We start from the raw sequence: 14,418 nt of genomic DNA on the forward strand, positions 1-14,418 counted from the left end.
CCCAATGCTATATGGGTACCTAAGTTACTTTTAAACCATAACACAGGTTCATCCTCTGATCAACAAAAGAAAGCCTTGGTACTTGGACAGTGGTTGCTCAAGGCATATGACAGGGGATAAGCACTGCTTTATTTTCTTGGAGATAAAGGATAGAGGACCAGTCACGTTTGGGAACAATGATAAAGCTCAAATAAAAGGTACATGTATTATTGGTAAAAATAATTATGCTAAAATTGAAAATGTTCAGTATGTGGATGGTTTAAAACATAACCTGCTAAGCATTAGTCAATTATGTGATAGCGGATTTGAAGTCATTTTTAAGCCTACTCTATGTGAGGTTAAACATTCATCCTCGGGTAGAGTTTTCTTCTCCGGTTTTAGAAAAAAGAACTCATATGAACTTTATCTGGATGATTTACCTACTGAATCTTATTTTGTATCCATTGATAAAGATAAATGGATTTGGCACAAAAGAGTTGGTCATACAAGCTTAAAAACTATTTCTAATTTATCAAAGTTAGAATTAGCTAAAGGTCTTCCAAAAATTAATTTTGAGAAAGACAAAGTTTGTGAAGCTTGTGTTAAAGGAAAACAAGTTAAAAGTAGCTTTCACTCAAAAAATATTTTTTCAACAAAACATCATCTTGAACTTATTCATATTGATCTTTTTGGTCCCATCAAAACTCCAAGTCTTAGTGGTAAAAGATATGGTTTTGTTATTGTTGATGATTTCTCTCATTTTACTTGGGTTTTATTTTTAAAACACAAAGATGAAGCTTTTGAGGCATTCCACCATTTTTGTAAAAAGATTCAAAATGAAAAAGGTTCAAAAATTGTCTCGGTGAGGAGAAGTGACCATGGAGGTGAATTCGAAAATGAATCCTTTAAAAATCTTTGTGAAGAAAATGGTATTTCTCATAATTTTTCTTGTCCAAGAGCACCCCAACAAAATGGTGTTGTTGAAAGGAAAAATAGAACATTACAAGAGATGGCTATAAACACCGCTTGTTATATTTCAAATCGTGCATCCATTAGAAAAAATTTAAACAAAATATTTCATATATTTGGATGTAATTGCTACATTCTAAATAATAAAGAAAATTTGGGAAAATTTGACCCAAAATCTGATAAAGAAATTTTTTTAGGATACTCCACAACGTCGAAATGTTATAGAATATATAATCTTAGGACTCAAACTGTGGAGGAATCCATGCATATTGTTTTTGATGAATTTGATGAGTTGTGTTTAGAAAATATGGATAAATATGAAGAAGATGAACATTCATCCTCTCAAGCACCCAATCCAAATGAAGAGGATGATTCTGATCCAACCTCTCAGCAACCTCCAAGAGGATGGAAAACTATCACGCATCATCCTCCTGATCTTATCATTGAAAATACTGCCGATGGTGTTAGAACCACAAATTCTCTAAGGGAAAATCCTATCAACATGGCCATGATATCCCAAGTTGAACCAAAAACTATTTATCAAGCAATTGGTGACAAATCATGGGTTGAAGCTATGATGGAGGAGCTTTCACAGTTTGAAAGGAACAAAGTTTGGAATCTTGTGCCCCATCCTCTAGAAAAATCCATCATTGGTACTAAATGGATATTCATAAAAAAACTGAATGAGGATGGAGAAGTCATAAGAAATAAAGCAAGATTAGTGGCACAAGGTTACAACCAACAAGAAGGAATTGATTATGATAAAACCTTTGCACTCATAGCAAGACTTGAAGCAATAAGAATCCTCTTAGCTTATGCTACTCATAAAGGTATCAAACTATTCCAAGTGGATATCAAAAGTTCCTTTTTGAATGGGTTCTTAAATGAAGAGGTATATGTTCACCAACCTCTTGGGTTTGAAGATGAAAAGAAGCCAAATCATGTGTTCAAACTATCAAAAGCTCTCTGTATGGATTAAAGAAAGCTCCTCGAGCTTGGTATGAGAGGTTAAGTTCTTTTCTAAAAGAAAATGGATTCATTAGAGGACAGATTGATACTACTCTTTTCAAGAAGACTCTTGAGAAGGATTTATTGATTGTTCAAATATATGTCGATGACATAATCTTCGGGTCCACAAATAAAAATATGTGTAAAGATTTCTCCAACTTCATGCAAAGTGAGTTTGAGATGAATATGATGGGGGAATTAAAATTCTTCCTTGTTTTACAAATCAAACAACGAAAGGATGGCATTTTTATATCACAAGAAAAATACACCAAAATTTACTCAACAAATATAACATGAGTTTAGCCAAGAGTATGGGAACTCTAATGCACCCATCCTCCATACTCCACAAAGATGATGAAGGAACTCAAATATCTGAAAAAGAGTATAGGGGGATGATTGGATCCTTGCTGTATTTAACAACCAGTAGACTAGACATAGTCTTTGCAGTCGATCTTTGTGCAAAATTTCAATCTTCTCCTAAAGAATCTCATCTTACTGCAGTAAAAAGGATTTTTAGATATCTTGTGGGCACGATCAATCTTGGAATTTGGTACAAAAAATGTTCAAATCGTGATCTCACAACTTATTGTGATGCTGACTATGCGGGAGATAAAGTTGAAAGGAAGAGCACAAGCGGAGCTTGCCAACTTCTGGGTAAATCTCTAATAAGTTGGTCATGCAAAAAACAAAGTACCATTGCTCTTTCAACTACAGAGGCTGAATATGTATCAGTTGCTCAATGTTGCTCACAATTACTGTGGATAAATAATCAACTAGAGGATTACTCATTAAGGTACGCAAAAATTCTCATCCTCTGTGATAATACAAGTGCCATTAATCTTTCTAAAAATCCCATTCAACATTCAAGATCTAAGCATATTGAAATTAAACATCATTTTATAAGAGATCATGTTCAAATGGGGGATATAGAATTAATTTTCATTGATACTAAAAATCATTTGGCTGATATTTTTACCAAACCTCTCCAAGAGGATCGGTTCAAATACATCTTAGAAGAACTCTCCATCATAAAATTTTCCAAAGTTATTTAAATATTTTAATTCTATTTTTTCTCTGTTTTATTTTTATTTTACCTTTTATGTTTTTAGTCAAAAGGTAATATCAAATCTGATCCCTAAAATAATGTCTAAAAATCAGAGGATAGGAAAACCAACAGAAGACTCAATGTACTCTTTGGTGAAACTCCCTCTTGACAAGTCTGTCAAGGCATACGCATGCCTCTTATTTTTCATTGGTCAAATGGGTGGCATGCCTTCCAAACTTTTCATCTCTCATTTATTGCACAGACTGCATTAAATGTAGTTCATCATGATTCTCGCATCATCGTCATCATGCCTTATCAACGGCTCTCTTCCATTCTCTCTCTCTCTCACGCTTTTAATTTTTTTACTCTCTCTCTCTCTCGCTTTTATGATTTTACCTTCTCTCTCCTTTTTAATTTATTTCTCTCTCTCCCATGCAATCAGCCTTCTTTCTCTCTCCAAATTAATCAGTTTTCTTTCTCTTTCATCACCACGACTTCAGAATCCTTTATCAGTTTTCAAAAAACCATTTCGTCCAAAACATTTTTCTTCCATCCTCTTAGCACAAATGGCACGCATTAAACATACAGTCAAGTGAAAAATCTCATCTCTTGGTTCAGAAAAGAATTTTCACAATTATTCAAGCTCTAATTCTGATCAACAAGAAAAAGATCACTGTACTGCCTCTCCTACTCATGCACCTACTCAACCTGTTACTCAAAAATCCAAAAACTGCTCATCTTAAACTACCGTTGCCTCTACACCGATTAGGAGATCCTCCTGAATTCTGTCTGGGGTTGTCTCCTCAAAGAAAAAGGTTCCTCAGGACAAAACTATTCATGTAGTTTATTCAGATGACTCTGAGGAAATCATATATGCAGCATCCATCCCTAGATCTTCATCTGAAAAATCCTTTGTTCCAAAACAACCTCCTTCTAAAAAACAACCTCCTTTCATAAAATTACGTCCAGCATCATCCAAGACAGCTTCCACCATTCCTCTTTTTGATTCTCTAGATTCAGAGTCAAATTATATCTCAAAATGGCACGATAAATCTGTGGTCAATGGAAAGCTCGTTGACCTGGATGACTTAAAACGCGGGGGTTTTAATGTTGAAGAAGTATTTGATCAGTTAGGATGGACTTCTTTCTTTCGAATAAATGAACCCCAATACCCCACGCCTTGTAAAGGCGTTCTATGTTGCGTGTAATGGTTGTAGAGGAAGCTTTGGTTTCAGTTTTTTACTCAAAGGAGTACACTTGGAAGTAAATCCCAATACCTTATGCCAAATCCTTGACCTACAGGATGATGAAGCTCACTGCTTTGCTGAAACATGGTATGCACAACATACGATCACTCGAACTTCTGTCCTTCAGAACATTCTGATAAATCCTCCTAAGCCTCTTGTGGCTTCAAACCTTCCTCCTCTTTGTCAGGTTCTTCACAATATTTGTGTTCACTCGATAGTGCCTAGAGCCGAGAGTTTTGAAAAGGTAACAGAACTTGATATTCTGATTGTTCATCACCTTTTGACTGGAACACCCCTCCACTTGGGTAATATAATTTTTAGCTACATGTTGGATGTAACGCCCCAAATTTTTGATACGAATATTACTAAAAATATTTATTTTCTTTTATTTATTTTCTTTTATTTTTAATTTTTTTTCTCATTAAAAGAACGTAATGTAATTTACCAAAATATTATTTATTTATTCACTTGCAAAATTAATATTCCAATTATTAGATCAATATTCATTTATGGTCCAAAATAAAATAAATTCTCTTTAAGTTGAAATTCAAAAGAAACAATATTGACTGAAATTAATGACATTCAACATTTATATTAAAAGTTAATAATGAAAAGTAAATTACAATGTGCCACAAAAATTTAGTAATACAAAATATTATTTTTAAATAAAATCTCATTTTCCCACGTGCGTGCACCAATCAAACATCATTCGTGCAACTCTTTGAAATCATTAGTACCTAAATGTTGGTGTAAGGGGTCAGTTCATCCCACAACAAAATTAAACCAAATAATAAATTAACAACCATAAAATATGAATATAAAATCTTTTCGTAATAAAAGATTTAAAAAAAATTGATTCTTTAATAGTTCTTAAAGATGGAGCAAATAATTAGATCAAAATAAAATAAAATTAAAATGTATGCAAGTTATCCATGCTCCTAAACATATATGATCCGGATATAACCAGCCACACAGGCGTCCACACAGAAGTCACCCATACCAATGGGGAAAATTAAACCAGCCACACAGGCGTCCACAAAGATGCATATGATATGTCATGAAATGATAATGAAGCTCAAAGATACATATCACCACCCAATTAGATAATCACATAAATCACAAGCCACTTAGGCAACCACAAAGATAACAATATTAAAAATACAAATCCCCAACCACTTAGGCAACCACAAAGATAATATTTAGAACACAAACCACTAGCCACTTAGGCAACCACAAAGATAACAATATTTAAAACACAAATCACCAGCCACTTAGGCAACCACAAAGATAACAATATTTAAAATGCAAATCACCAACCACTTTGGCAACCACAAAGATAAAAATATTTAAAATACAAACCACCAACCAAACCACTTAGACAACCACATAGATAAAATATTCAAAACACAAATCACAAGCCACTTAGTCAACCACAAAAATAATATTATTACAACACAAATCAAGGTTTGCCGCTAAACACATCACAAAAATCAACTTAATCATGTTATCATAATTAAAATTAAAACTTTACACCAATTCCCCCAAGACTCATATAGATTTCTTAAAAATCAAAACTTTGAAATGAAATAGCACAAAAATCGAAACTTTAAATTAAAGACATCCTAAAAAAATATTACTCATGAGATCATAATAAAAATCATAGCTTTATAATTAAGTACACATAAACAACACACAAATGATAACTTTACATCAAATATATGACATCAAACATATTACTCATGTTATAATAATAAAAATCGAAATTTATAATTAAATTTATCAAAGCAAACATATTACTCATAAAAATAAAATATTATAGTTAAATTCTTTAAGACAATTAAAAATCAATTTTTTTTTCTTTTAAGACAACAAGTTTTATATCAATATCTTACAAACTATTAATTTAATATCTAGCCTAACATTGCATGGGGAAAAGCCCTTACCTTAGGCGCTTTCTTTCTTAACACCTCTAAATTTGCACGAGAAATAGCTCACGAGGAAGTAATGAATTCAACACCGATAGATATTGGAATTTACGACTCAGAAAATTATTTTGATAGTGTAAGAATGACAAATAGGGGTGACAACAAGAGGCCTCTTGGAAATGTATGAACATATAAGCTATTTACGTTGCACTACTTCCCTTGATTTGTTGTCTAAAATTGAAGTGCAATTAATTCCAACATTATGCTACCAATAATTACTATTTCTTTAATTTTATTAGGTTGTTACAAAGTCAATTGAAATCATGTGTATGAGTTAATTATAATTAACTAATAGAGTTCACCATATTTGAACGGTGTCACACACCAATTTTTAATTAAATAAATAAATTAGAGATTGTCACATCACCCTTTTAATTTTTTTATCTAATAGTTACGAAACCAAAAATTTCATAGAATTATATTTGTAGACAATTATAATAAAATTATAATTTTAGTTTAAAAGAGATGAATGCATGAGATACAAAAAGGACAATAGTCTTTTTGTGTCCTCTCTTAATTGCACAAAAAAACTTATAATTAAATTTATAATCTTCCTTTAAAAAATAAATTAAAGGTGTTTAAAATGAATTAATGCACATTATGCCAAGAAAACACCATTAATTGTCATAAAATCTTGTCATAAAGGAGAGTAAAAGAATGAATCAAGTCACTAATTTTTATTTTTATAGGATGGATCAAAAATATTTTCAAAACACTTATACAAGGTTCGTTTCACTAACTCTATAATATCTCCTAAAATGAATACTTATTTGGTCGCAAATAAAACTAACAAACAGTATAACTTATTTAAATTCTAATTTAATTAAATAATTCAACTAATATTTTATCAACTAAAATAAATCAAGCAAGACAAGAATACCACTCACACATAACAAAATAAAACAAACATATCTAACACATCAATTTCATGATTATCGAAACTAATCAAATAAAAAATATCCATTTATGAAATAATGACATCATAAATAATCCTCATGTAATTGTCACGTCAAAACAATTAAATAAAAATGAAGGTTATAATTATTTAGGTAGAATAGAGTGTGATAAAATTTAATTTAATTTATTTACACATAGAATAATTATTAATTTAATAATAACAATTACTAAAAAGATACATATATAATATATATGAAAATTTTGGGGTGTTACATTGGATGTTGCTATTGTGGGTCGATCAGCTCCCTACGAGATGATCTTGACCAAAGTGTTTAAAAATTTCAAAGTACCTCTTGATGATGAACCGTGCATCTAGTTCAACAACTCCTTCTGTATGAAAAATGTTAAACAAATGAGAATTGATCTTCCTGAACAAATCCCAATTTCAAGAGCCCCACAAAAAGCTTCAAAGAAGAAGAAGACTTCACGTTCTCCATCTCTAAATCCATAATCTATTCCTACTGCTCGCACTCTCACTCCCCCATCTGACTCGGTTGAATCTATTCGTCCTCAATTTCCAAATCTCAGTAAAAATCCCTCAACGCATACTCTCGCTCCTTCAGTTGAGGATGCTTTTGAAGAAAATTCTCTACCACGTGCAGAGGATGGTGAATACCTGTTTTTTGATCTGAATATATCTTATGACCACCATTCTTCAAAGAGCCCTCCTGAGAACATATCGGATGAAACGTCCTCAATTCCTACTCAAGTAATTCTGAACTCCTCTCCTATTTCTCCAAATAATGCATCTTTTAATTCTGGTCCCAATTTAGAAACACAGTCCCAACCTCTTCCAGAGGTTCCTGGGAATTTTGGCTCTTTTGATTCCTTTTTAGCAACACAATTTGATAATTCATCCAAAGAAAAAGTTGGGAGCTCGCACCATAAAAGTGCAAGTGATGAATCAAAGCCCAACAAGAAATCAACTGGCAATCTGAAAAACAAGCATTTAAAGCTACTAAAGACCATTAGGAAGGATCAAAATAAATTGCTAGCCAATTTCTCTCACTTCTAAACCACAATTGCTCAGTTTGGCCTCATTCTTGAATGGGTCACCAAATATTTGGTTCCATCCGTTGCTGCTGTTGATCGCCCTCTTGTGTTGCCCGCCCAGTCATCCTATGTTCCGAACTCATCATCATCATCTTCATCTGACGATTCATCTTCCGCTAATTGATTTTGTTCTATTCTTTTTACTACTTTTTGTTGTTGACTTCATTCAGGGGGAGTCAGATTATGAAAAACTTTGTGTTATATGTTGGTTGAATATTTTTGTTAACTTTTTGATGTTATGTTATAACTTCTGAATCTTTTGATATTATTGTTAAGTTGCTTGAATTTAATCAATTATGTTTAGTATTAATGAATGTTCTATTTACCTCAATATTGCATAATTTCAAAAAAAATGCTTTTACTTGAATGTTAAAAGGGAAATTTTTTCAAAATTATCACTTGTACGATTGTGGGGGAGTTTAATTATTTCATCCTTACATATAACAAAAATCATAATCTAAAGAATTTTGTCATCATCAAAAATGGGGAGATTGTTGAGACAAAATCTCTCTCAAATGGTTTTAATGATAACAAAATTAATTAAAAGATTATGATTGAGGTTAATGACTAATCTGTATTTTTGAGTGTATTCATATAAGAAAACATGTTATTATTCATTAAGGCAAAAAGAAGAAAATTCTGAGTTAAATCTAGAGCATGGAAAATGCTGAGGATGGCCTCGCGAGTTGATGAATATTCAAATCTGCAGAATACTCATCCTTGCTGAAATGAATTGTTTTATTAATTAAACAAAGGCAAAACAATATTAAAGAATAAAGTGTTTGATTCTTTAAACAAAGGAAAAACTTTATTAAAGAATAAATAAAGAAAAGCTTTTGAAGAAAATGAGTAAGATGGCAAAAGAAAGGTACGAGAAAGGATTACACTAGGATGGATCTATGGTCAACACATTTGAAAAAGCAACACATCATATCATGTGCAAACGCTACAAGCAGACCTATAAATCACTCTTGTGTGAATTAAAAAACAATATAAAGTCAATCTTCAAAAAGGCAACAACAGACAAGCCAAAAGTGAAAGTCATCACATGTCTTAAAGAAAGGAAAGAGAAAATGACTTCACATGAAGCCTTAAAAAGCATTGAATAAAGGAGAACGAAAAAGACATCACATGGTTTTACAAGCCTTAAAGAAAGGAAAGAGAAAAGGACAACGCATGCCCCAAGTTTCCAAAAAATCTGCAACCTTGTACTTGAGGATGGACTGCATCTGTCCAAGGACAGCTGGATGGCAGTTTCGTAATTATAAGAAAAGACCTTGGGCTTTTTGAATTGATTTTCCAACGGTCATAAAAAGCTTGGCATATGAAGTGAACATCATAAGACTTCTATAAAAGCCATCAAGTTCTTCTTCATCAAACACACAATACATTGCATTAAAAAGATCAAGGATCTTAAAGCTTTCAAGAAGCAACATTCATCCTCTCTTCATACTTTCTACAATCCTACATTAGATCTTTGTAAATCCTTTGAGAAAGTATTAAGAATCAATCACTCTCATATCACATTGTAATTTCCACGTGAGATACACTTGGAAATATTTGAAACTTGATTGTAAGCTTGGTGAAGCTAAAGAATACACAATTTGTAATCATCATTTGTGAGAGGTTGATCTGTTTAAACATTAGTGAAATCTCACAAGAGTGTGAGGACTGGACGTAGCCTTCATTGGATGAACCAGTATAAAAAACTGTGTGTGTCATTCTCATATTTTTCTCTCACTCTTTAGCTCAGCTCAAATCTGAAAGTTTGAAAAACCCATCCTCGGGCTTGCCATCCTCTACGAGAGGATAGTTTTAAAAACACTTGAAAATTATTTTTAACAGCAAAATCCCTATTCACCCCTCCTTCTAGTGATATTTAGCTACATTAGTGGTTGGATAAATTTTATTTGTGAACAAATTGTTATAATTATTTATGTTTACGTAGTTAGCTCCTTGAGTCTCAGAAAAGAATCGAGACCGTTGACACCGAGTTAGCAGTGGGGAGAACTCTGATATATTAACGTTGTCGTGGTGATTAAAGAAAAATGATTTTTCTTAGTTTATGCATTTTCAAGGATTCATTTGACTAAGTCAAACACTATTTGATTGAAGGTGTCGGCACGAGCGAGATTTTTCGCTGTGTTTGATTGTGGTAGTGATAACTGTTGAAAAAGCTATAACTAAGGTAAGGGCTCCTTCTAAATTTTTAGTTTTCACATAGGGACCTTATATGTGTGATTTATGTATGATTGATGTGTGAATATGTGATGATTAATATTGACGTGAAGAGTCATTCTTGAGCGATAATACGTGTTGCTACATGTTATGAATTTTATGGAGGATAATATGTCTTGAGTATCATCTGTGAAAAGTATGAAAAATTATTGTGTAATGAGTATTAAAAGGGGATTTTTTTAATAGCTACATTTACATAATGATTGTTGTGAAAGAGTCAGAGTAGACTTATGCATTTCATAATTAGTGGTGACCGTGATGGGCCACAATGTTAGTGGTGTTCGTGATGGGCCATGAAGTTAGTGGTGACCATGATGGGCCACATGATGGCTTCATGAGTTGATTGGTTCATTTTATCCTTACAAGGATTTAACCCTAATCGAGGGATGTAAATCATAAAATTACCGCCTCTCACAGACTAGTAAATCGTGCTGAGATGCCACCTATCACATATCAGCACGATTTACTATAGTGTAGGTCTGTGATAGACTACACTATAGTAAATCGTGCTGATATGTGATAGGTGGCATCTCGGTAATTAGTACTAGTCTGTGAGAGGCGGTAATTTTATGATTTACATCCCTCGATTAGGGTTTTGAAATTCCAGAATCATGTGCATTGGCATCTAAGCATTGCATTAGGGTGTTTGACACGTAAGTCATGTTTGTTATAATATGATATTTATATATACATACTATGTTATTGTTTGTTATCATGATGTAATTGTTAAGTGTTATTGCTTGTTTTTATGACGTAATTGTTAAATGTTATTTGTTAATTTTGGTTGGTGACCCTTTACATTATTGTGGAAATTGGATTTTGCTCTCAAATGATACCCAAGTTCGTTCCACCGACTATTACCTTGACAATTGAAACATCATAAAACTTCCCTGACCGACATTTGCTGAATGCTTGGGCATATGACCCATCTCAAGCAGGGCTACTTATGGGGAGGGTAGTGACGACAAGTAGGAGAGTTGGGGCAGTATATCTCGTAGAGCTCACTCATGAGAGGATTGACTATCTGGTACACTCAAGATTGGTGCTCGGAATGAATGGAGCATGGGAAGATGTTGAGGATGCATCTGTTAGAGTTGAGACGGAGGTCGCCGTAGGAGTTGGGGATACAATGGTTAGGTCGGGGACTGGCGGGAAGAATAAGGGGACTATTTTCATATTCTAGCGCCGCCAAAGCCACATATCTCGTGGGTGGATCTGACTTCTGAGGAGATTGATCCTTATATGGATGATGAAGAGGAGGAAGTTACTTCGAGGAGAGATAATGCGTCAGAAGGAACTTGCGAAGTGTGTGGTGGTCACCCTTGTTATTTTAGTTGCTAGTGGATGATCATATTAGTTTTTGTTGTATAAGGACTCAGTGTCTTTCTTTTGGTGGTTGTACTTATTTTGTTTTGGGATGAATGTGTCTATAATATTGACAGTTGACTTTTATTTGGTGGATCCATGTTCTATTTTTTGACGTGACCATGGGGGATACCATTCTTTGAGCAGTACTTATGTGCAAATGTCAGTCGAGAATATCCCAGGGGTATGAGCCATGTTTGATAGGTCTCATAGTCCCGGTGTATTTTCTATTTGCATACTTTGGATTATTATCTCAAAAACCATATTAGGTTGTTGGTATTATATATGATGTAATTATTTATAACTCTTATCGTTTTGCGTTATGATATATTATTTTATTAAGTTTTTTATTATTTAAAAAATGCACTAATGCTTTAAAAACTGGGGTGTTACACGGTCCAACCGTCATAATTTGATCCATTCAATTTTTCTATAGAGAGAGGAGATGAGATGTAGTTGGTAAAGATGCTCTTGGTTTCAGTAGCATACAGAGACGTCATGGTCGGTAAAGAGTGCCACAAAACGCGTATTAACAGGGGAAACAAGGATTGTTTAACCTGGAACATGTATATTCGTGACTCGAAACTCAAAGCTCAAGGGCAGATATGGAATCGGAAGGCTGAGGCGAGTGCGAAGAGAGAGGTTGCGTCGTAAACAGTTGTCGGACATGTCGTCGCGCGCGGTGGCAGGAGGTGGCACAGTGATCTGTCGCGTTTGAAGCGTTTTGGCACGTGAGAGGTTTGTTGATGACGCGTGTTGAGGGGTGGGTCGATCTGAGGTGTACGACGTTACTGGAGTGGTCGTTCACCGGAAAGGTCGTCGAAGGGAGTGGCAGTGACGACGAAAGACTGCGGGTGGCTGAGAAAAATTGGAAAACAGTACCATAGACAAGGTGGGGGAAAATCGGAGTTGAGAACAAAGTTTATTGAAACTAAATTCTCACCGAAGACAATGGGTCCACCGGGTAGTTAAAGATTAGGGTTGTCTCTTAATAGGCTTTGGATATCATATTGAATGAGAAGAGACATGTTGAATAATTTGTGTGTTTCAACTACACAATGAAAGTTCTTTATACAGACTATGAGTAATAAATACACATAATGATCGGAATACTTACATATATTCTATTTATTTACATAATAATATTTTATTTTCAACATTTATCAACGATGTAATTAACTCTTATTCAATCTTTCTCTTAATAGGAAATAAATTAGGGCCAACTATCATTAACTACTCATTCATAGTGAAGTCATGGGAACTTCACACCCTAATAAATAGTAACTTTATGCTAATTGTCCTGGTGAACACAAACTTTTCCCCCACATTGAGATGCAACATCAATGATAAAAATCCCTGCCTTATAGCAATCTAACAACCCCTCTAAGGTGTGAGTGTTCGCAAGTACTTGCACTCAAACAACTAACACAGTATATATATTCTAGCATCACAATTTTTTGCCATAGACACAACTACACCACTAGAATAACTCTAATGTTTACTAATACACAACATAAGGTTATTAAGAGAAACATCCATAAGATCAACATCCAAGGTAAAAATAAATGGATAGAGAGAAACTTACCCAAACGACAAAGTCAGAACCTCCACTTGTGTTGGAACGTTGGCAGCACAACAGTATAGTTGATTTGGAGTTATGGTCGAAAATGGTGAGGACACCCACCTATTTATAGTCGTTGGTTATGACATTTTTACTTAACGAAAATATTTCACTTACCTAGACTGATTGGTATGGCTGACATGCAGCCATGCAATAACCTAATCTGACATGTGGTTCTTACTTTATTTGGGGTCGCTCAAAGTGAATTTCTTGCGTTGGGCGAAATTTAGCACCACTTAGAGCAAACCAGATTTGCTTAACAAAGTTAGCTAACTTACATACATTTTTGCTTACTTTCTTAGCAAGCAAGGCTTATTAGGGGCTCTTCTGGGTTTTGGATCTCCTTCGATTCAATAGGAACAATGTTCTAAACTATCATGAAATACAATGACGTCCTTTGATCCTAACATGCAAACAATTTTACTTCTTTAGCATAGGAAATGCAGTAAATTTTGTGGAAGTTGCGTAGCACATGTTTAATCAGCGGATACCTACAAGTACAAATTATTTTGCTTTCTATAGTCTCTAAGGTGCATTGCAAAAATAACCACCTTAGACAATTACTTGCCATGTTCACTATGTTTCCTATGAGTACACATTATTTTGCCTTCTATAGTCTATCGTTCAATTTGTTTCCTTATTCTATTTTCTTGCTACATGTTGTGTTCCTTACTACATTACAAGCATTTGTGATTCCCTTAAAGGAAAGTTGAAGATATGAATTAACTTCTATTTGTGTCAAGATACAATTTAGTTGTTTGAGGATCACATTCATGATATATAATATTAGGAATAAGAATTTGGTAGACTTAACAGTCATTTAGGATTATTTAATGTTTATTTTTAAGGATCTTTTAGGGTATGATTAAGAATTGGATTCTAGAGAGGAAAATTTCAGAATTAAGTGTATAGATCAACATACATTTAACATTTTTAGAAATAGAACGAACG

Source organism: Cicer arietinum, chromosome 4 (assembly GCF_000331145.2).
Source record: "Cicer arietinum cultivar CDC Frontier isolate Library 1 chromosome 4, Cicar.CDCFrontier_v2.0, whole genome shotgun sequence".
In the NCBI taxonomy this organism is placed as follows: domain Eukaryota; kingdom Viridiplantae; phylum Streptophyta; class Magnoliopsida; order Fabales; family Fabaceae; genus Cicer; species Cicer arietinum.